The 21372-nt window shown below is 44.7% G+C and overlaps 1 protein-coding gene across 4 annotated transcripts in view; it reads left to right on the top strand.

Moving 5' to 3' along the window:
- Positions 1-21372, top strand: part of ELF1 (E74 like ETS transcription factor 1) — a 108916-nt gene that overhangs the window by 12495 nt on the left and 75049 nt on the right. For 2 of the 4 annotated variants that reach the window (XM_040425397.1, XM_040425389.1), the window contains exon 1: positions 17485-17600. The exons of 1 other annotated variant lie outside the window; for it this stretch is intronic. The gene's annotated coding sequence lies outside the window, so the exon portion shown is untranslated. Of the gene's footprint in view, positions 1-17484; positions 17601-21372 lie in introns of those variants that run through there. One more of the 4 variants, XM_040425390.1, reaches the window with a different exon arrangement.

Genomic DNA, 21372 nt, shown 5'->3' with positions numbered 1-21372 from the left:
GTAAAAGCCAGTGGGCTACTATTTAAACAAACCTTGAGACATAAATTGGGTAATAGCTTAGGCTACTTTCACACGTTTGGTACGGATCCGTCATGGATCTGCACAGACTGATCCGTTCAGATAATACAAACGTCTGCATCCGTTCAGAACTGATCCTTTTGTATTATCTTTAACATAGCCAAGACGGATCAGTCTTGAACACCATTGAAAGTCAGTGGGGGACGTATCCGTTTTCTATTGTGTCATAGAAAACGGATCCGTCCCTATTGACTTACATTGTGTGTCAGAACGGATCCATTTGGCTCAGTTTCGTCAGATGGACACCAAAACGCTGCAAGCAGCGTTTTGATGTCAGTCTCCAAAGCAGAATGAAGATGGAACGGAGGCAAACTGATGCATTCTGAGCTGATCCTTTAACATTCAGAATGCATTAGGGCAAAACTGATCCGTTTTGGACCGCTTGTGAGAGCCCTGAACAGATGTAGCAAATGGAAAGTAGCCCAAGTCATTACCATAACAAGGCACTTACTAATGTATTGTGATTGTCCATATTGCCTCTTTTGCTGGCTTGATTCATTTTTCCATCACATTGTACACTGCTCGTTTCCATGGTTAAGACCACCCAGTAATCCAGCTGTCGTGGACGTGCTTGCACACTATAGGAAAAAGCGCTGGTCCCTCTGGTGGCCGGGACCACAGGAGTGCGCATAGACCAGTGTTTTTTTTTCTATTGTGTGCAAGCACGACCACCACGGCTGGATTACAGGATGGCTGTAACCATGGAAACGAGCAGTGTATAATGTGATGGAGAAATGCATGAAGCCAACAAAGGAGGAAATATGGACAATCACAATACATTAGTAAGTGCCTTGTATTAAAGGGAACCTGTCACCTGCAAAACGTATATTAAACCGACCACGGTACCTTACAGTATCCCCCAGTGTGTTGCTAATCATGTTTTTCTTTCCTCTTTGTGTTTCTTCATACTTGTTAAAAACGCTGTTTTAATGTCGGTTGGCGCTGTCTCCGAGTCGGGCTTGAAGTCAAGGGGGCAGCGGCCTCCTTGCTTCAAGTAAAGCTCGCCCCTTACCCCTCCTCTACAATTAGATGGACATGCTGCCGTGATGCCGGGATCGCACTCTTCTAGCGCATGCGCGGTATGCTGCCTGTTACAGTGCGATCCTCACTCAGCTGCCTGCATTTTGCTGATTGTGGATGCACCGGACAGTTCGATCGCGTGCGCGCCTGGCCGTCACGCTGTAACAGGCTGCGACCAATACTGCATTATTTTTTTTTTTGTGATTCACGTGTCGTGGTCTCAACAAATGGGCGAGTTGCACTGCAACCCCATTCATTCCTATGGAAGCCCTGCAGTACATACTTGGCGCGCAACATGTGTTGTGCCCAAAATCGCTGTGTAACCTTACCCTTAGATGGCATGGTTGCTATTTACTCCTCTCTCTGTATTTTTTTTCTTGCTTTGTTTTATTTCCAGTTCTTGGGATGGAAAAAAAAAGAACCGTGCAAACACTGTCAAAATGTGATGTATGAACTGGGCTTAATGATTCCATTTGATGCTTTGTGCTGATTAGGTAATGACTATCCATGTCAATCAGGCTCCCCACTATTCCTTTCATTAGCTGTCAGGTAGTGCTTACATCACCCTGGATTCTGTCAGTACTTTGTTCTTTCCTGAGCTCTGAAAGTTAAAAGATCACGGAGTTTTGTAAAAGTTTGATATATAATAGAGATGTTTTAATAGATGGGAGGGGTCTTAGTGTTGATACCCCCTCCGATCACTAGAATGAGGTCTTTTCGGTACTCTGATATTGAAATCCTATCCTTGGCTCACAATCGGCTGTGCTTGGTACTGAAACTGGGTCTCATTCATGTGAATTGCTGGAGCACCGCTGCACCTTCACGCTGCTGATCAAGCCCTGCAGGTAAGGCTAGGTTCACATCTACAGAGGAGGTACAGGCAGGAGCGTCCGTCTCAGATTCCGCCCATAAAAAAGGACAAAAATGTTGTCTGGCACAACGCCGATATTCATGCCGGAAACCCAATGGACCCCATTATATTGAATGGGATCAGTCGGACACTGGTGGTGTCCGACTTATGCCGGTTCTGGAAATTCCAGTATTCTGATTCTATGCCGGACAATAAAACGCTGATCTAAACCTAGCGGACTCCCACTGATCAGATGTGTATGGCTTAGGCCCCTTTCATACGAGCAAGTTTTCCGCGCGGGTACAATGCATGATGTGGGGAGGAGGGAGTGAGCCACTGCCAAACACCTCTAGCCCGATCCTTCTTTCCAACTGCTGCAGTCTGGTGACCCCTTATACATATTAGATGGACGGCCAATATTTACCCTGGTTGGGAACTTTTAGGGTATGCTCAAATAGGATGTATATGCTGCGAATTATACTCTGTGGAATGGCAGGGGGAAAATGCACTTGTAATATCGCATTTAGATATAAAGTCGTGGCAAATTCTGTAGTGGAAATTCTGCTTTGGAAAATCCATCTCTTGTGGTCGTATCCTTGGGGTATGTTCCCACGCCATGGATACGCTGCAGGGTCAATGGTGGAAAATATTCAGCATTTACAGTAGATGAAACTCATATTTGCATGTTTCTGAAAACGTTTGTGCTGAATCCGTGTGGAAATTGACCTGCGCTAGTGGTGCAGCCCTGTCCTGAGTATTGTCTTAAGGAGGATGTGCATGATATATATGACTGTATTCAGGATCCACGTGTACATATCCTGAACATGGTAATGCATTCCTGTGGAGGTATACAGGTTTTTACTGAACTACATGGACCATGACAGAGTTCCATATTGAACTGTCTGTAGGCCAGTACAGTGGAGAAAGAAGTATTTGATACACTGGCTATTTTGCAAGTTTTCCCACCTACAAAGAATGGTCTGTAATGTTTATCGTAGGTACACTTCAACTGTGAGAGACAGAATCTAAAAAAAAAAATCCAGAAAATCACATTGTATGATTTTTAAATAATTAATTTGCAGCTTAAAGAGGACCTTTCACCGATTATTACACTATGAACTAACTATACAGACATGTAGAGCGGTGCCCGGGGATCTCACTGCACTTACTATTATCCCCGGGCGCCGCTCCGTTCTCCTGCTATGCCCTCCGGTATCTCCGTTCCCTAAGTTATGGTAGGCGGAGTCTGCCCTTCTTCTGTAGCGCTGGCCAATCGCATTGCAGAGCTCACAGCCTGGGAGAAAATAACCTCCCAGGCTGTGAGCTCTGCGCTGCGATTGGCCAGCGCTAGAGCAGAACAAGGGCAGACTCCGCCTACCATAACTTAGCGACTGGAATCTCCGCCTACTATAACTTAGTGAGCGGAGATACCGGAGGGCATAACGGGAGAACGGAGCGGCACCCGGGGATAATAGTAAGTGCAGTGAGATCCCCGAGCACCGCTCTCCATGTCTGTATAGTTAGTTCATAGTGTAATAATCGGTGAAAGGTCCTCTTTAATGCTAGAAATAAGTATTTGATACAATAGAAAAACAGAACTTAAAGGGATTCTGTCATGAGATTTGAGGCCTATAACCTAAACATATGGCCAGGTCCGTACTAATACCCTGAATCCGAAACTGACCTTATTAAATCTGCCTGTGGCTCTATTAGCACATAAAACAGGTTTTTATAACCTGTCATTCACCTACCTAATGTGCCCAAGGGGACGTCGCTTCAAAACAGTGTGCCCGACTGCAGCCATCTCCGTCCGGTGCCCAGCGCTGCCTTCCCACTCGAAATCGCCGCCCTCCCTTTCAATAGAGCTGCCTCCAAAATCGCCCGCTCTCCTCAGCCAGATCCCGCGCGTGCTCACTAGGTATAACCTGAGGGACTGGACGATTGCGGAGGCAGGGCTGAGGTGAGGAAGGCGGCACTATAGACCGGGAGGGCGGCGATTCTGTCTCTCACAGTTAGTGTACCTTTGATAAAAATTACAGACCTCTCCATTCTTTGTAGGTGACATTTCTACATTTTATGCCTTGTGATATTCTCCATAAAAATAACTGAGGCTGGGGTTATGACCACCCTGCAATCCAGCAACGGTGGTTGTGCTTGCACACTATAGGAAAAAGTGCCGGCCTGTGCACGCTTCCATGGTCCCAGCCACCAGAGAGGCCAGTGCTTGGTATCACAGCTCACCTCCATTCATTTTAGTTTGGCTTAGCTGTGCCTAGGCCATGCCACGGTGCCACTGTGAGCGCTTCTACCTTCTTGAACAGCTTATTGGTGGGGGTCCCGGGTGTCAGAACCCCTGCTCATCAGATACTGTTGACCTAACCAGAGGATATGTCATCAGTATTTAAAGGGGGTTTCCGAGATATATTTATTGATGTCCTATCCTCAGTGTGCAGGGTGTTGGACCCCTGCCAATCAGCTGGTTGAAAAGAAGGCCGTGCTCTATGCCAGCGCAGCCTTCCCTTCATTGTTTATATGTAGTTTATGAAGACACAATACAATTGATATGGCACAAGGTAAAGGACAGTGGGACGAAGCCTTTCTCGGCAGTTCTGGTCATACACCTTGGGCTCCCGCACATCATTGGTAACCTGCACATAGCACTCTTGCTTCGCCCTAACCTAGTGATTTGGGCTGTCCGTATTCATGTGATGGCCATTTATGTTACCAGTGGTGGGCAAGTCTGCTATGTGTGACCTTATCGATCCTTACATGTATGCAACACATATGTTTATATGTCACTTTGGGCGAATTTACCGTTCTCCCATGCCCATGCGGTTTTATACCCAGTGTTTGACATTTTTTCACTGTTAGTCGGGTATATGTGAGGGTGGTTGTCTACGGTCCCGTTACACGGGGCGTCCCACTGTCCTTTACCTTGTGCCTTCGTGTCATATCAATTGTATTGTGTCTTAATAAACTACATATATATTTTAGGTGTGTTCTCTCAGTTTCTATGGTGTTATTGGTGGTTCTTTGTTGGTTGGTTCAGTATACTATACTAGACCCCAGTGTATTTAGTACACTCAATTTGAGTTTTTCTTATAGGTTGATTCCCTTCATTGTGTACCTGCTTGCCGTCAACATCGCAGTGGTTAGCCAGTGTAATTTCAAGCTGTCCCATTCACTTCAATAGGACATCTCCTTCCCATTCAAGTGTATGACACAGAGCCGCCCCATAGAAGTGAAAAGGGACAACTTATTGTAATTGTTCTGCTCACCGCTGCAATGTCGACGGCAAGCAGGTAAACAGTGAATGGGAGGCTGCACTGGCATGGCACGCGGCCTTCTCTTCAACCAGCTGATCGATTGGGTGCCTGGGGTCGGACTCCTGCTAATCTGATATTGATTACCTATTCTGAGGATAGGTCATCAATAAAATTCTCGAAAAACCCCTTTAACTTTAATACTTGGCAGACCACCTTTTAAATCAAACTATTTTTTCAATTTAATGTGTAAGGCTTAGGCTACAAAGAGACTTTTTGTAGCCCTACTGATTGATTTTAAGGAGTATGCAATCTTGTGAACTGGAGCTGTTACTCAATATATGAAATTAATCCGCAGCCCTACAGAAAGGCTTTTTTTTATTTTATTTTTTTGCACTAGCCTAAATAGTATGCAATAAGCTCCTTGGCTCACCGTAGTGTTGGCGGCAGCAGCAGCAGCTATCTAGGAGTTCTTCAGTCAATCCTTTCACTATTATGAATGTATGTTATATGTCATGATTTTAAATGGAATCTGTAAGCAGTTTTAACTTGCTAAATTGTGGACATCACTACATAGGGGCCAGGGAGATCAGTACATACCTTTTTGTGATGCATTTATTATCAGGAGTTGTGAGAATATGATGTTTTTATTCTGCCAGATTCCTCTGCTTTATAACCCCTTTCTTCTGCTGTGAGTGACCACTATAGTGGTCTTCTGGTTGGATGCTACAGCCATCAGTTGTGGGGCTTTATGGCAGAAGACTGCATTAGAGCTCTTCGCAGTGAAGCTTCACCTGCTTGCCCCTTACAAGAGTCGAATCTGGCAGAATAAAACTTTATATTCACACACTACTGATAATAAAAGCTCCACAAAGGTATGTTTGTACTGTTCTCCTTGGGCCCTGTAAAAGTACTGACTGCCAGCCCAGAAGTGAGAGACCACTGAGATCCACAGGTCTGTCACTACAGCTTAGTAGAGGTGACGGGTCCCCTTTAATCACTTGGTGCCGCTAGAATATAAGGACTAGAGCAGCAGTTCTCAACCTGCAGTACACATATCCTAAGAGTAACACACCGCAGGGTGAGGGGGTATCATTGTCTTCAGGACAGCAATTACAGTTGTATGCGGTGGTAAAACACGGGCGCCGATGTCTCCCTACTCAGCTGTTCACTCTCATAGGCTACAGGCCCTAGGCCGACGCGATGATGATGTCATCACGTCACCTGTAAGTGCCTGAGCCAGGATTTGTGCACCTCAGGACACAGGCCGGAAGAAGCCAGTGTCCTGCACCACATCACAGATCGAGGCATTGGGGTGCAAATTCGTGTTTATTTTTCTTTAGTAGCATGCTGTTGGGACACTATGGGGACTATAGGCGGCACTATAAGGGGGCATTTTTTTCTACTGGCACGTGTGGATGCATTATAAGAGGCATTAGTACTGGGGGGCATTAAGAGGGCATTTTTTCTACTGGCACACATTATGGAGGCTTTATTACTACTGGGGGCACTATAGGGTGCATTAGTATTACTGGGCGCACTAGAGGCAGGCATTATTACTTCTGGGTGGCATTATTACTTTTGGGGCTTTTTTTTTTTTACTACCTGGGGTGCAGTATGTTGGGCTTTATTACTACTCGGGGGCAACATAAGGGGGCATATTTACTATTAGGGCACACTGGTGCTTCAGTACTACTGCGGGGCATTATGGTTGGCGTCATAACTACTGACGGGCGCTGTGGTAGGCTTTATTACTACTGGGGGCACTACAGTGGCTGGATTACTGCTGGGGCACTATGGTAGGCTTTATTACTGCTGTGGCACTAGAACCATACACTATTCCGAGGGGTATTATTACTACTGCCGGCATTATGGTGGGCGCTGCTACTACTGGGGGCATTATAGAGGGAATTATTCTACTGGGGTTATTATGGTGGGCATTATTATTTCTGAGTGGGTTTTATTACTACTGGGGAACTACAGGAAGCATGATTACTAGTATGAGCACTATGGGGACATTTTTTATTCTGGGGAACAATAGGGGCATTATTACCACTAAGAGCATTCTGGGAGAGAAATATTACTATTGGTGGGACTTTTGGGAGCACTATTACTATGGGAGGACCCTGGCACAGTGTAAGCTTAGCAAAATTATTATTAGGAAGCAATTGGCTGAAAGAAGCCATCATGGCGGTCTGGTCTGAGGAGACGTCATTGGATGTAAGAGGTATGTAGTACTGTGTTCTCCTGTGTGTTAGGTAGCACAGATTGTAATTTAAAAAGTAATAGTCATCCATGATAGGTCCTAGTGTGGTGTCAGTCATGTCTCTTTTTCTGGCTGCAGCGTTGATGTCCACAGGTCACTGCTACAGCCAATCACTGGCCTCAGATGCCCTATTTTCTTCTGAGGCCAGTGATTGGCTGCACAGTGACCTGTGTGCACAGAACGTCACCACTGCAGCCAGGAATATATCAGCAGCGGGAAGGATCGGGCACAGTGCTGCAAGACGTAGCTTACAAAAAGGGGTTTTCACTACTTTTGTTTTGCCACATTTACAGGGGCTGCCCCAGTTTCATTCAGACAGTGCCCTTAACAAATATAATAGAGAAAACCAGTGGTAATATTATGTTTATACATTTGTATGACCAGCATTAGAGCGCGTTCATGCATAGTGTTTAAAATTAAAGTGTGTTTTTTATCCCAATTTTCCAAAGACCGAGAATAGTTTTTCCATGATTTTTCACAAATTATGCCAGGAAGCCTTATTTGAGTGTGACATGTCAACTCCCCCTTTTACTGTATTTAACTTTTAATGGAGGATATTGAAAAATGTTACCAAAAATGTTACAAACTAAGCACAAATATTACTGAATATAAACTAAAATGAAATATCACAAAAGCATTCCTTTACTTCATAGAGGTAGAAGGAGTTAATCGTGAAGATGCAGAGTTGGCAGGGTGCAATGGATGAGCTTCTCGTAAAAGATTTTGCAATCTCTTGACCTTGACTTATGAACAAAGTGATACAAGTTGTGACTATACCTCAGAACATCACAACATACAGAACAAACGGAGTATTGGCTGCTGCCTGGTATAAAGCAGGTCATAGACATCAGATGGAAGGTAGGCAACAGTACTGCAGGCAAATAGCATTACAGGCAGCAGATCTGTCCGCATTCAGTGTCTAAAGGCCTCCATACACATTGAAGAGAACGGCGGGTTCTGCTGAATGTCTAATGTGTGCAGAGTATTTATTTGTGCCTGATCCTTCTGCCCCGGCGGCGGCTTTCTCCTCTCTTCCCATTGAATATAAATACGGATGTAGCAGAGTTAACAGGCACACTTGGTGAGTTATCACATCTAGTTAAAGGGGTTGTCTCACTTCAGTAAGTGGCATTTATCATGTAGAGGAAGTTAATACAAGCCACCTACTAATGTATTGTGATTGTCCATATTGCCTCCTTTGCTGGCTGGATTCATTTTTCCATCACATTATACACTGCTCGTTTCCATGGTTACAGACCACCCTGCAATCCATTAGTGGAGGTCGTGCTTGCACACCATGGGAAGAAGCGCTGGCCGGGACAGTGCGAGTATGCATAGGACAGTGCTTTTTCCTATATTGTTCAAGCACGACCACCACTGATGGATTGCTGGGTGGTCTGTAACCATGGAAACGAGCAGTGTATACTGCGATAGAAAAATGAATCCAGCCAGCAAAGGAAGCAATATGGTGTAAGGGATCGCCTCTTATTCGGGGGTCATTCTCACAATGATCTTCATCGACCACAGGGTTAGGGGCCAAACATTGCGTTTATTTGGCACCTCAGCAAAACCAAAACAAACAATACAGATAAAACTGGCCTCTAACTAAACATGAGGACTCCCTACCTCACTGAAAGCCACGTTCACACACGGGAAGAACATGCGGCTTTTCCCAGCCTAACAATCCAGCACTTCCAGGCTGTAACAAAGTCCAGTACCTTTTGGGGGATTGTGGCCCAGAAGTCCTACTGACTCTGGCCTAGCGACCGTCGATTCCAAGACCTCACAGAGTCCCCCAAAGTTCAGGCTAACACCTAGCCCCGTGGCCCCTCATCCAGCTCGGCTGAGCCCACTTGTACAGAGCCTTCCCAGGCCTCTGCTGCACACAGACTCTTCCTTCTCCTAACAGTCTGGACTGGGCTCTTATCCCAGACTGATTGTTCCACCTGGTGCGGCCTCTGACCTGCTGATTGACAGCGAAGAAATGGAAACTCCTGCCATATCTCTCCCCTAGCAGCCGTGAGGCCTGTCACTGCCTCACAATGGGTAATAACAATATATTAGTAAGTGGCTTGTATTAACTTTCTCTACATGATAAATGCCACTTACTGAGGTGAGACAACCCCTTTAACCGCCTCCGGACCGCCTAACGCAGGATTGCGGTCCGGAGGCGGTCGATTCAGGCACCTTCATGCGCTGGCGCGTCATCTCGCGAGAGGCGAGATTTCCTGTGAACGCGCGCACACAGGAGCGTGCGTTCACAGGAACCGGAGGTAAACGAGTGGACCTACAGCCTGCCAGCGGAGATCGTTTTTTTTTTTAACCCCTTAAAGGTATATTAGACGCTGTTTTGAGAACAGCGTCTAATATACCTGCTACCTGGTCCTCTGGTGGTCCCTTTTGCTTGGATCGACCACCAGAGGACACAGGCAGCTCTGTAAGTAGCACCAATCACCACTACACTACCCCCCCCTTGTCACTTATTAACCCCTGATCACCCCATATAGACTCCCTGATCACCCCCCTGTCATTGATCACCCCCCTGTAAGGCTCCATTCGGACGTCCGTATGTGTTTTGCGGATCCGCACATTGCCAGAACTATATAGAAAATGCCTTTTCTTGTCCGCAATTGCGGACAAGAATAGGATATGTTCTATAGGCTCTACAAAAAACGCAGTGTTCGCCCGATCAGGCCTGATCTTGTGCGCACACTTGCGTTCAGTCCGCGCCACCGCAGTGACAGGATTTTTTTTTTTCTGATCACTGCAAAAACACCGTAAAATCGCTGCGGCGCTGTAAAAAGATCACTTTTGAGGGGCATGGCGAGTTCATAGAAGATTTTTATTTTTTTTGTCACAAGTTAGCGGAAATAGATTTTATTTTATTTTTTTTATTTTTTTTCTTACAAAGTCTCATATTCCACTAACTTGTGACAAAAAATAAAATCTCACATGAACTCACCATACCCCTCACGGAATCCAAATGCGTAAATTTTTTTTGACATTTATATTCCAGACTTCTCACGATTTAGGGCCCCTAAAATGCCAGGGCAGTATAAATACCCCACAAGTGACCCCATTTCGGAAAGAAGACACCCCAAGCTATTTGCTGAGGGGCATATTGAGTCCATGAAAGATTGAATTTTTTGTCACAAGTTAGCGGAAAGGGAGACTTTGAGAAAAAAAATTAAAAATCAATTTCCGCTAACTTGTGCCAAAAAAATAAAAACTTCTATGACCTCGCAATGCCCCTCACGGAATACCTTGGGGTGTCTTCTTTCCAAAATGGGGTCACATGTGGGGTATTTATACTGCCCTGGCATTTTAGGGGCCCTAAAGCGTGAGAAGAAGTCTGGAATCCACATCTCTAAAAATGCCCTCCTAAAAGGAATTTGGGCCCCTTTGCGCACCTAGGCTGCAAAAAAGTGTCACATGTGGTATCGCCGTACTCCGGAGAAGTAGGGCAATGCGTTTTGGGGTGTCTTTTTACATATACCCATGCTGGGTGAGAGAAATATCTTGGTCAAATGACAACTTTGTATAAAAAAATGGGAAAAGTTGACTTTTACAGAGATATTTCTCTCACCCAGCATGGGTATATGTAAAGACACCCCAAAACACATTGCCCAACTTCTCCTGAGTACGGCGATACCACATGTGTGACACTTTTTTGCAGCCTAGGTGGGCAAAGGGGCCCAAATTCTAAAGAGCAACTTTAGGATTTCACAGGACATTTTTTACACATTTGAATTTCAAACTACTTCTCACGCATTAGGGCCCCTAAAATGCCAGGGCAGTATAATTACCCCACAAGTGACCCCATTTTGGAAAGAAGACACCCCAAGGTATTTCGTGATGGGCATAGTGAGTTCATGGAAGTTTTTATTTTTTGTCACAAGTTAGTGGAATATGAGACTTTGTAAGAAAAAAATAAATAAAAATCCTCTTTTTCCACTAACTTGTGACAAAAAATAAAAAGTTCTATGAACTCACTATGGCCATCAGCGAATACCTTAGGGTGTCTACTTTCCGAAATGGGGTCATTTGTGGGGGTTTTCTAATGTCTGGGCATTTTAGAACCTCAGGAAACATGACAGGTGCTCAGAAAGTCAGAGCTGCTTCAAAATGCGGAAATTCACATTTTTGTACCATAGTTTGTAAACGCTATAACTTTTACCCAAACCAATAAATATACACTTTTATTGCATTTTTTTTTTTATCAAAGACATGTAGAACAATAAATTTAGAGAAAAATTTATATAGAAATGTCGTCTTTTTTTTTTTTTGAAAAATTTTACAACTGAAAGTGAACAATTTCATTTTTTTTTTGCAAAAATTTCGTTACATTTCAATTATTAACAAAAAATGTAAAAATGTCAGCAGCAATGAAATACCACCAAATGAAAGCTCTATTAGAGAGAAGAAAAGGAGGTAAAATTCATTTGGGTGGTAAGTTGTATGACCGAGCAATAAACGGTGAAAGTAGTGTAGGTCAGAAGTGTAAAAAGTGGTCTGGTCATTAAGGGGGTTTAAGCTAGGGGAGCTGAGGTGGTTAAAGAGGGCCTTTCACTGGTCCTGACAGTACAGTATTAGTACCTGGCAGTGTAGCGCTTGATCAGTAGATGTGACACCCCTTAAAGGGTAACTCATATATTTTTTTTATTTGCTAGTTTATTAGAGCTAGACATGTATACCTGAGTTAGTCTGTCAATGATTGTCAAAAGATCTGTAATAGAGATGAGCGACTTTCCGCTTATGAAATTCGTTCTCACTTCGTTTGTTGGTAAAAGGTGAATTGCGTTATGGATTCCGTTACCACGGACGATAACGCAATTCTATGACTGAATACATAACGGAATGCCTTTAGAGGACTCCCCTGCATAACGGAAGCGGGACAGATCTAAAGGCATTCCGTTATGTATTCCATTAAAGAATTGCGTTATGGTCCGTGGTAACGGAATCCATAACGCAATTCACCTTTTACCACCAAACGAAGTGTGAACTTATTTCTAAATATGAAATTCGCTCATCTCTAGTCTGTAATTACCTTAAAATAACAGCTTTCATTAATGTCCTCTGTCCCTTTCCACTGCTCCCTTAAAAGACTGTTGCTATGGCTTGTCTGTCTCCAGCTAAGAAGACAGGAAGACGGAGGGGCGGTCCTTCACACTGCATGCCTGCATTAGGCTTCAGAGTAAGGAATGCACACGAACGTCATCCTTTTTTTTGCGGATCACAAAATACATACGGTTGTGTGCTCACGACCGTGCCGTTTTTTGCAGTCCGCAAATCGCGGATCCGCAAAAAACGGATGCCGCCCGTGTGCCTTCCGCAATTTGCGGAACGGAACAGGAGGCTCATTATAGAGATGCCTATTCTTGTCCGCAAAACGGACAAGAATAGGACATGTCTCATAATTTTTGCGGGGTCACGGAACGGAGCAACGGATGCGGACAGCACACAGAGTGCTGTCTGCATCTTTTGCAGACCCATTGAAATTAATGGTTCTGTATACGGAATCAAAATACGGTCCGTATACGGAAGCAAAATACTGTCGTGTGCATGAGCCCTAAGGCTGAGATGCAATACCAAGCAGAAGCAGCTATACAATAAACGGTGCTGCGCTTGGTAAAAGAACTGCCTCTTCAAACAGCTGATCGGTGGGGGTGCCAGGAGCTGAACCACCGCCAACCTAATATTGATGACCTATTCTGAGGATAGGCCATCAATATCAAATTCCAGGATAACCCCTTTAACCCTGGCTACTGCCTGCACATTGTGGCATTATCTGCAATAGAAATGTGGTGTTCTTTGTAGTTGTGGAGGAGGAGCGATGCCAAGCTGTGTGAGCGTTCATAATACAGTGCGGCTTTGGCTTAGGCCTCATGCACACGACCGGATGGCTTTTTCATTATTTTGCGGTCCGCAAAAAAAGGATCAACAAAAAATACGGATGACGTGTGCATTCAGTTATTTTCCTTTATAACATGGTTATAAGGGAAAATAATAGCATTCTGAATACAGAATGCATAGTAAAACAGCGCTGGAGGGGTTAAAAAAAAAACTAAAAAATAATTAAACTCACCTTAGTCCACTTGATCGCGCAGCCTGGCTTCTCTTCTATCTCCTTCTTTGCTGATTGCAGGAAAAGGACCTGTGGTGAGGTCACTCCGGTCATCACATGGTCCATCACATGATCCATCACCATGGTAAAAGATCATGTGATGACCAGAGTGATGTCATCAAAGATCCTTTTCCTGCACACAGCTAAGATGAAGACAGAAGAGATGCCGGCCTGCGTGAGCAAGTGGATTAAGGTGAGTTAAATTATTATTATTTTTTTAACCCCTCCAGCCCCATTTTACTTTGCATTCTGTATTCAGAATGTTATTATTTTCCCTTTTATAACCATGTTATAAGGGAAAATAATAATGATCGGGTCTCCATCCCGATCCTCACCTAGCAACCATGCGTGAAAATCGCACCGCCTCCGCACTTGCGTGCAGATGCTTGCGATTTTCACGCAGCCCCATTCACTTCTATGGGACCTGCGTTGCGTGAAAAACGCACAAAATAGAGCTTGCTGCCATTTTCACGCAACGCACAAGTAATGCGTGAAAATCACCGCTCATGTGAACAGCCCCATCGAAATGAATGGGTCATGATTCAGTGCGGGTGCAATGCGTTCCACTCACGCATTGCACCCGCGCGGAATACTCGCCCGTGTGAAAGGGGCCTTAGATTTTACGTAATTGCCATCTCCTGGCATTTCTATATTTCCATAAAATAATTCTCTGGGCAAATGCATATGCGGCGTTATGCCTAATATCAAGCAGCACCACCTCATGCCCTGCAGTGTCCCTTGTCAACATTTAAAACTTTTTTTTCTTTCTTTTTTAGCCTGGTGTCAGTTTATTTATTTATTTTTTCTGACAATTTTGTGGAATTTTGTTTATTTTTTTTGTGGCTGGATTATTTTTTTTATTTTTATTTTTTTGCAGCATTTTCTAGGCAAGGTCTATGGAAAATATCAAATGCAGTGTGTGTGTGTGTGTATATGTATATGTGTGTGTGTGTAATATATATATATATATATATATATATATATATATATATATATATATATATATATATATATTACACTGCTCAAAAAAAATAAAGGGAACTCAAAAATAACACATCCTAGATCTGAATTAATTAAATATTCTTCTGAAATACTTTGTTCTTTACATAGTTGAATGTGCTGACAACAAAATCACACAAAAATTAGAAAATGGAAATCAAATTTTTCAACCCATGGAGGTCTGGATTTGGAGTCACACTCAAAATTAAAGTGGAAAAACACACTACAGGCTGATCCAACTTTGATGTAATGTCCTTAAAACAAGTCAAAATGAGGCTCAGTTGTGTGTGTGTGTGTGGCCTCCACGTGCCTGTATGACCTCCCTACAACGCCTGTGCATGCTCCTGATGAGGTGGCGGACGGTCTCCTGAGGGATCTCCTCCCAGACCTGGACTAAAGCATCTGCCAACTCCTGGACAGTCTGTGGTGCAACGTGACGTTGGTGGATAGAGCGAGACATGATGTCCCAGATGTGCTCAATTGGATTCAGGTCTGGGGAACGGGCGGGCCAGTCTATAGCATCAAAGCCTTCGTCTTGCAGGAACTGCTGACACACTCCAGCCACATGAGGTCTAGCATTGTCTTGCATTAGGAGGAACCTAGGGCCAACCGCACCAGCATATGGTCTCACAAGGGGTCTGAGGATCTCATCTCGGTACCTAATGGCAGTCAGGCTACCTCTGGCGAGCACATGGAGGGCTGTGCGGCCCTCCAAAGAAATGCCACCCCACACCATTACTGACCCAATGCCAAACCGGTCATGCTGGAGGATGATGCAGGCAGCAGAACGTTCTCCACGGCGTCTCAAGACTCTGTCACGTCTGTCACATGTGCTCAGTGTGAACCTGCTTTCATCTGTGAAGAGCACAGGGCGCCAGTGGCAAATTTGCCAATCTTGGTGTTCTCTGGCAAATGCCAAACGTCCTGCACGGTGTTGGGCTGTAAGCACAACCCCCACCTGTGGACGTCGGGCCCTCATATCACCCTCATGGAGTCTGTTTCTGACCGTTTGAGCAGACACATGCACATTTGTGGCCTGCTGGAGGTCATTTTGCAGGGCTCTGGCAGTGCTCCTCCTGTTCCTCCTTGCACAAAGGCGGAGGTAGCGGTCCTGCTGCTGGGTTGTTGCCCTCCTACGGCCTCCTCCACGTCTCCTGATGTACTGGCCTGTCTCCTGGTAGCGCCTCCATGCTCTGGACACTACGCTGACAGACACAGCAAACCTTCTTGCCACAGCTCGCATTGATGTGCCATCCTGGATAAGCTGCACTGCCTGAGCCACTTGTGTGGGTTGTAGACTCCGTCTCATGCTACCACTAGAGTGAAAGCACCGCCAGCATTCAAAAGTGACCAAAACATCAGCCAGGAAGCATAGGAACTGAGAAGTGGTCTGTAGTCACCACCTGCAGAACCACTCCTTTATTGGGGGTGTCTTGCTAATTGCCTATAATTTCCACCTGTTGTCTATCCCATTTGCACAACAGCATGTGAAATTGATTGTCACTCAGTGTTGCTTCCTAAGTGGACAGTTTGATTCCCTTTATTTTTTTGAGCAGTGTGTGTATATGTATGTATGTATATATATATATATATATATATATATATATATATATATATATATATATATATATATATATATATATATATATTTTTTTTTTTTATTCAGCAAGAAAATTTAGACTAAAACCTTCAGAATCACAGGTGCATATCCATGAAGCAAACATAATTACAAAAAACAAAATGGCTGCACACCATTATATATACAAACAATAGAGCTAAGAAATGGGGGTCATTCTATATAAAAGTGGTACAATACCGACTATAAATGAATAATAGAAGCTCTTAGCGCACATACGTGTCGGGCCCATCTACGAGGCGTCAAGGTGGCTTCCACAGATGGGTCCCATTATATGTTTGTATATATAATGGTGTGCAGCCTTTTTGTAATTATAATTGTATTTATTTTTATTTACTTATTTTTTAAGCAAGGTTTTCATTCCTTGCAGTGCGGTGGAATTAAACCATGGTAAATTGACAACAAAATCCACATGTCACACATACGGAATTTGCTGGGATTTTCATGATGGAAATTACCTAATGCTATAAAACAATGGACTGCAGTAATGTACGGGTTTGGCCAGTATTCGAATAAACTGGCTTCTTTATTCCAAAAACCAGCCACCCCTTTCCGTGAGCTGTGCCTGATATTACAGCTCAGCTCCACTGAAGTCAAAGGGGCTGAGCTGTAATACCCCACACAACCTGTGGATGGGGCTCTTTTTGGAAGAAAGCTGCCACATTTTCTATTCCTGGTGAAACCCTTTAAGGTCTCATGCACACAACCATAGCCATTTTTGCAGATGCAACGGAATGGACATACGGATGTGGACAGCACATGCTGTCCGCATTTTTTTGCGGCCCCATTGAAGTGAACGGGTCCGCATCTGACCCACAAAATAAGCGGATCGGATGTGGACTAAAAATCCGTTTGTGTCTGTATGATCCCTTACTCTGGACTGTTTCGTGATCATATGGATGGCCTCACAATGAAGAATTTGCTTGTTTGTAGTACTTGAAGTTAATGGTTCTTTACAAATCTCGTAGCACGGACTGTGGTGTAATCTCCCGTCCGGCCGCAGTGTACGTAATGCATTCCTTTTCTCAGAAGTACCTGACCCTCCTGCTTACGCCTGCCTCCTGCACTTTGCTCTGTGCCTGCTTAAGGTGGGGCAGGGCGTTCCTCTTCCCAGCCTGCCCTGTGTGTGTTTTGTCTTACCTGCACATTTGCATGTTTGACCTAGCAGGATAATTGGGCCCCCAGCAACATGGGCGTTCCCTCCTTCACAAACACACAGTTTCATGTATGACTCATAAGGCTGAGGCAATGATACCACTTCCCTAATCTGTCGTGGCCATTTTAACTCTAGCTTTTAAAACCTTTTTCTGATTTCAGACTTGGGGAGCCTATACATGCAGGATCCGCAGGGACCCGATGAAAAGGTAGGTGCTGCGCACTGACTATCCTATTGCTAACACCAGACCTGACAGGTAAACACGCACTTTCCACCAAGGCGAAACTGAAGGACAACCCCTATTATCAACTTCAAAACTGCAGGGCCGTGCCTATATCAATAGACGGTGTCAGTCATCTTGCTCCTCTAGCTCACCAAACGAAAAGTGATCCTGATGAGTATGACGGACTGTCACCTCTATGGCGGTGTTGTCATCTAATGCTTTGCTCTATACCTAGGATAGTTGGATTATGTACAGGAAAACCGCAGTTTAGACTTACCAGCAAAGTGTATGTGATTAGGCAAATCCGATGTACATTTTGCTTATTTTTCTTCCATCCAGAAACCTTAGCACGTCAATTGTTTGTGTGGTTTTTGAATTATTTTTTGTGTGTGCAGATTTCACCCTTTGTGCTGCAGGGATGAGAGCTGCGGCAAAACTGGATCATACCTGCACCACAAACCGCATGTAACATGCGTTTATTTTTTTGTGTGGAGTGTACAGGTACCTTACGGGGTTTCTGAACAGAGCAGGAATGAAAACACTCTTGGTCACGCACGTGGTCTGGGTGGTGTAAGAGCTCATGTGTGTACCCTGTGCCCATGCTGCAGTCCGCAACGCACAGGCACCGTCCGTGTGCACCACAAACCGCACCCATTGACGCAATCCGCAAAAGAAGGTCCGCACAGACTGAAATCCCACAGAAGCGCATCGTAGTGCTTCCATGCGCTTCCGATCCGCATCTCCGCTCCCCATCTTGAGGATTGCAGACCCAGTCAAGTCAATGGGTCTGCGTCTGTGATAGATGGAGTACACAAGGCTGGTTCCCTGTATATTGCGAACCCGCTGCGGTCCCAAATACGGGCACAGGCCACACACGCTTGTGTGCACGAGCCCTAAGTGATGTCTGACAGCATGCAGGGAAGGGTCTTGCCTCTGCGCTGCTTAGAGAGGGTTAATGTGGTAAGGTCTTAAAGTGTCTTCATCGCTCAGCAACATTTAGGCTGGGGCTACATGGGTACACATGTCACACCACATGAAGATTGCAGTGTCACGTTGGGACATCACATGCAATGTGACCGTCACAAAAAATCTTGGATTTTTGGTTGCATGCAACATTGCCGTTGTAGACCGCAACGCAGTTTATGTGCGACTTTCTGTGTCTTATAAACGTAAGAGGTTAAAGGGGTTGTCCAGGATTATAAAAACATGGCTGGTTCTTCCACAAACAGCACCACCCCTGTCCACAGGTTGTGTGTGGTATTACAGCTCTGCCCCATTGAGCTGCAGTAGCAGACACGACCCATGGACAGGGGTGGCGCTGTTTTAAGAAGAAAGCCATGTTTTTCTGCTCTTGGACAACCCCTTTAAGACTGTGTAAAGCTGGTCATACACATGCTCAGTCTTTAGTCCCCTCATCAGAGAGGTCTGGCAGAAGCTTAATGCCCTCTCCTACCTGCAAAAAACCGACATGCACACTCGGCCAATTGTGTATATTTAGTGGGACCTAGATGAAATGTCTCTCGTGTGTGTGGCCATTTTTTAGTTTCTGTTCACACTGGTGATTTTGCAAGCTCGTCAAGGTTTCTGTTATTTTTGACAGCAGCATGAAGTGCTAGTCTTACTGTCAAAAATACTGGAAATCGGATGGATCCTATATTAGGTCAGTAAGGTCAGCCATTTTTTTTTTTAGGGTCACTGTTATAAATGGAAGTCATGATGCGAATGTGAACAGAGCTTTATGCTTCTCTGGAACAAGGCATGGCTGACGTGGTGGGGGAGATTTATCCTAACTGGTGGAAAGGAAAACTGGCTTAGTTGCTCAGAGCAGCTAATCAGATCCCACCTTTCATTTTTGACAGCTCCTTTGGTAAATGAAAGGTGGAATCTGATTGGTTACTATGGGCAACCAAGCCAGTTTTCCTTTCCACCACTTTTGATAAATCTCCCCCAGGGAGTTTCTCGCATTGAACTCGCTTGTCATAGAGTGGACCCATAGTTCTCTGAATTATGGAGATTACCATTGGTTGGATTCCCACTCCGTTCAAACCGATATTTATCACCAACCCTGTGGTTATGTGATAATTTTTGTGGGATAAACACTTTTAATATATTTCTAGATTTTGCTTAAAAATACAGGTACTGTAACTTATGTGAACATTTAAGATCTATGAATAGTTTTTGCAAGAGTGAAGAAAAAGATATAGCACGTGGGAGTAGAGAAGTTAGGAGTAGTAGCTGGACAGAGGATTGGTCAAGGCAGGGGTGTGATGATTGCATGTGAAAGACCCTGTTCACATTTCCGTTTTTAACAGAAGTGTGCAATTCGCATTTTCCACAGGCAGCACACGTACCTATTGATTTTAATGTGTTTGTTCAAACATCAGTGTTTGTTCAAAATCACGGCAACGTGTGATACTTTTGTTCTTCACGGATGGAACACGTACTGAATCTTTCACAGACGTCAAATGGACATGGAAATGTGGACGGGGCCCAATGCCTCATTCACACGTCAGTGATTGGGTGCCAAAACTAGGTGCGGGTCTAAACACAGAACAGGTGCAGATCTTTCCCTTATACCCTTTCACACTAGCGGCAGGACGGATCCGACTGGCTGTTCACCCTGTCGGATCCGTTCTACTGCTATTTCGCCATGCCAGCACGGCCGGACTAAAAATACTTTGTCTGACTTATTAGTCTGGTGGCCTCTCGCCGTGCTACGCCGGAGCTCCGCCCCCGTCCCCATTATAGTCAATGGGGACGGAGCGGTGGCACGGCGAAATAGTGGTAGAACGGATCCGACAGGGTGAACAGCCTGGCGGATCCGTCCTGCCGCTAGTGTGAAAGTACCCTTACTCAAATAGGAGAGGGAGGGCCTGGTAGAGGAAGTAGGAGGAGCAAGAGTGCACAGAGTGGCTTGGAACTGCCCTTGATGCACTTAACTGCTCATTTACATATGTATTTAAAGTAATTTTTTTCGGCAGTGCACGGCGAGAGGCCGCCGGACAAAAAAGTCGGACATGCAGTACTTTTAGACCAGCGGACTTTCGGCATGCTGCGCCGGAGCTCCGCCCACCGTCCCCATTACTGTCAATGGGGACGGCGCTGCAGTCCGGCGGCACGGCGAAATAGCGTCAGGACGGATCCGACAGGGTGAACAGCCTGTCGGATCCGTCCTGCCGCTAGTGTAAAAGTAGTCTAAGTTTCACCTTTTAATTTGCATTACTGAAATAAATGCACGATATTCTAATTTTTCGCGTTTCACCTGTAATCCTGCTACAGGCTGCAATAAGGTTTTGCTGGCGGTTTAATATGCATTTTCTAGGTGACGGGTTCCCTTTAATGTTTCCCATAGACTTTCATACAACATCTTGAGCTGGCGTGTTTTTTTGTTTTTTTTTCTTTTTCTCAAAATGCACCAGAAATCACAAAACACCTAAACAAAACTCTGTATGACAACAGGCTAATGCAGGTATTTTATTAACATTGCCTCTAGGGGAGAATATGGTGCTGCATGATACCCATCACTCTTACAGCATGCAGTCTCGCTGACACATATAAACTGCAGTTTCACCCCCTACTTCCTTTTCCTTGTGTTTTAGAAACTGTATTACTGTAGACGATTTTTAAGACACTGGATGTTTGTCATTGACTCATTCGTGTAGTTTTTGTGGCTTTTTTTTTTTTTTTTTCTTTTACCAAACACAGAAGTCTTTTTAAGATGCTCATGAAGGATCTTGTCTTGATATAACCGGCTCAG

The sequence above is a fragment of the Bufo bufo genome, chromosome 3 (genome assembly GCF_905171765.1).
Source record: "Bufo bufo chromosome 3, aBufBuf1.1, whole genome shotgun sequence".
In the NCBI taxonomy this organism is placed as follows: domain Eukaryota; kingdom Metazoa; phylum Chordata; class Amphibia; order Anura; family Bufonidae; genus Bufo; species Bufo bufo.
The sequence above is the reverse complement of the archived record's forward strand: the minus strand, read 5'-3'. Positions and strand labels throughout refer to the sequence as shown.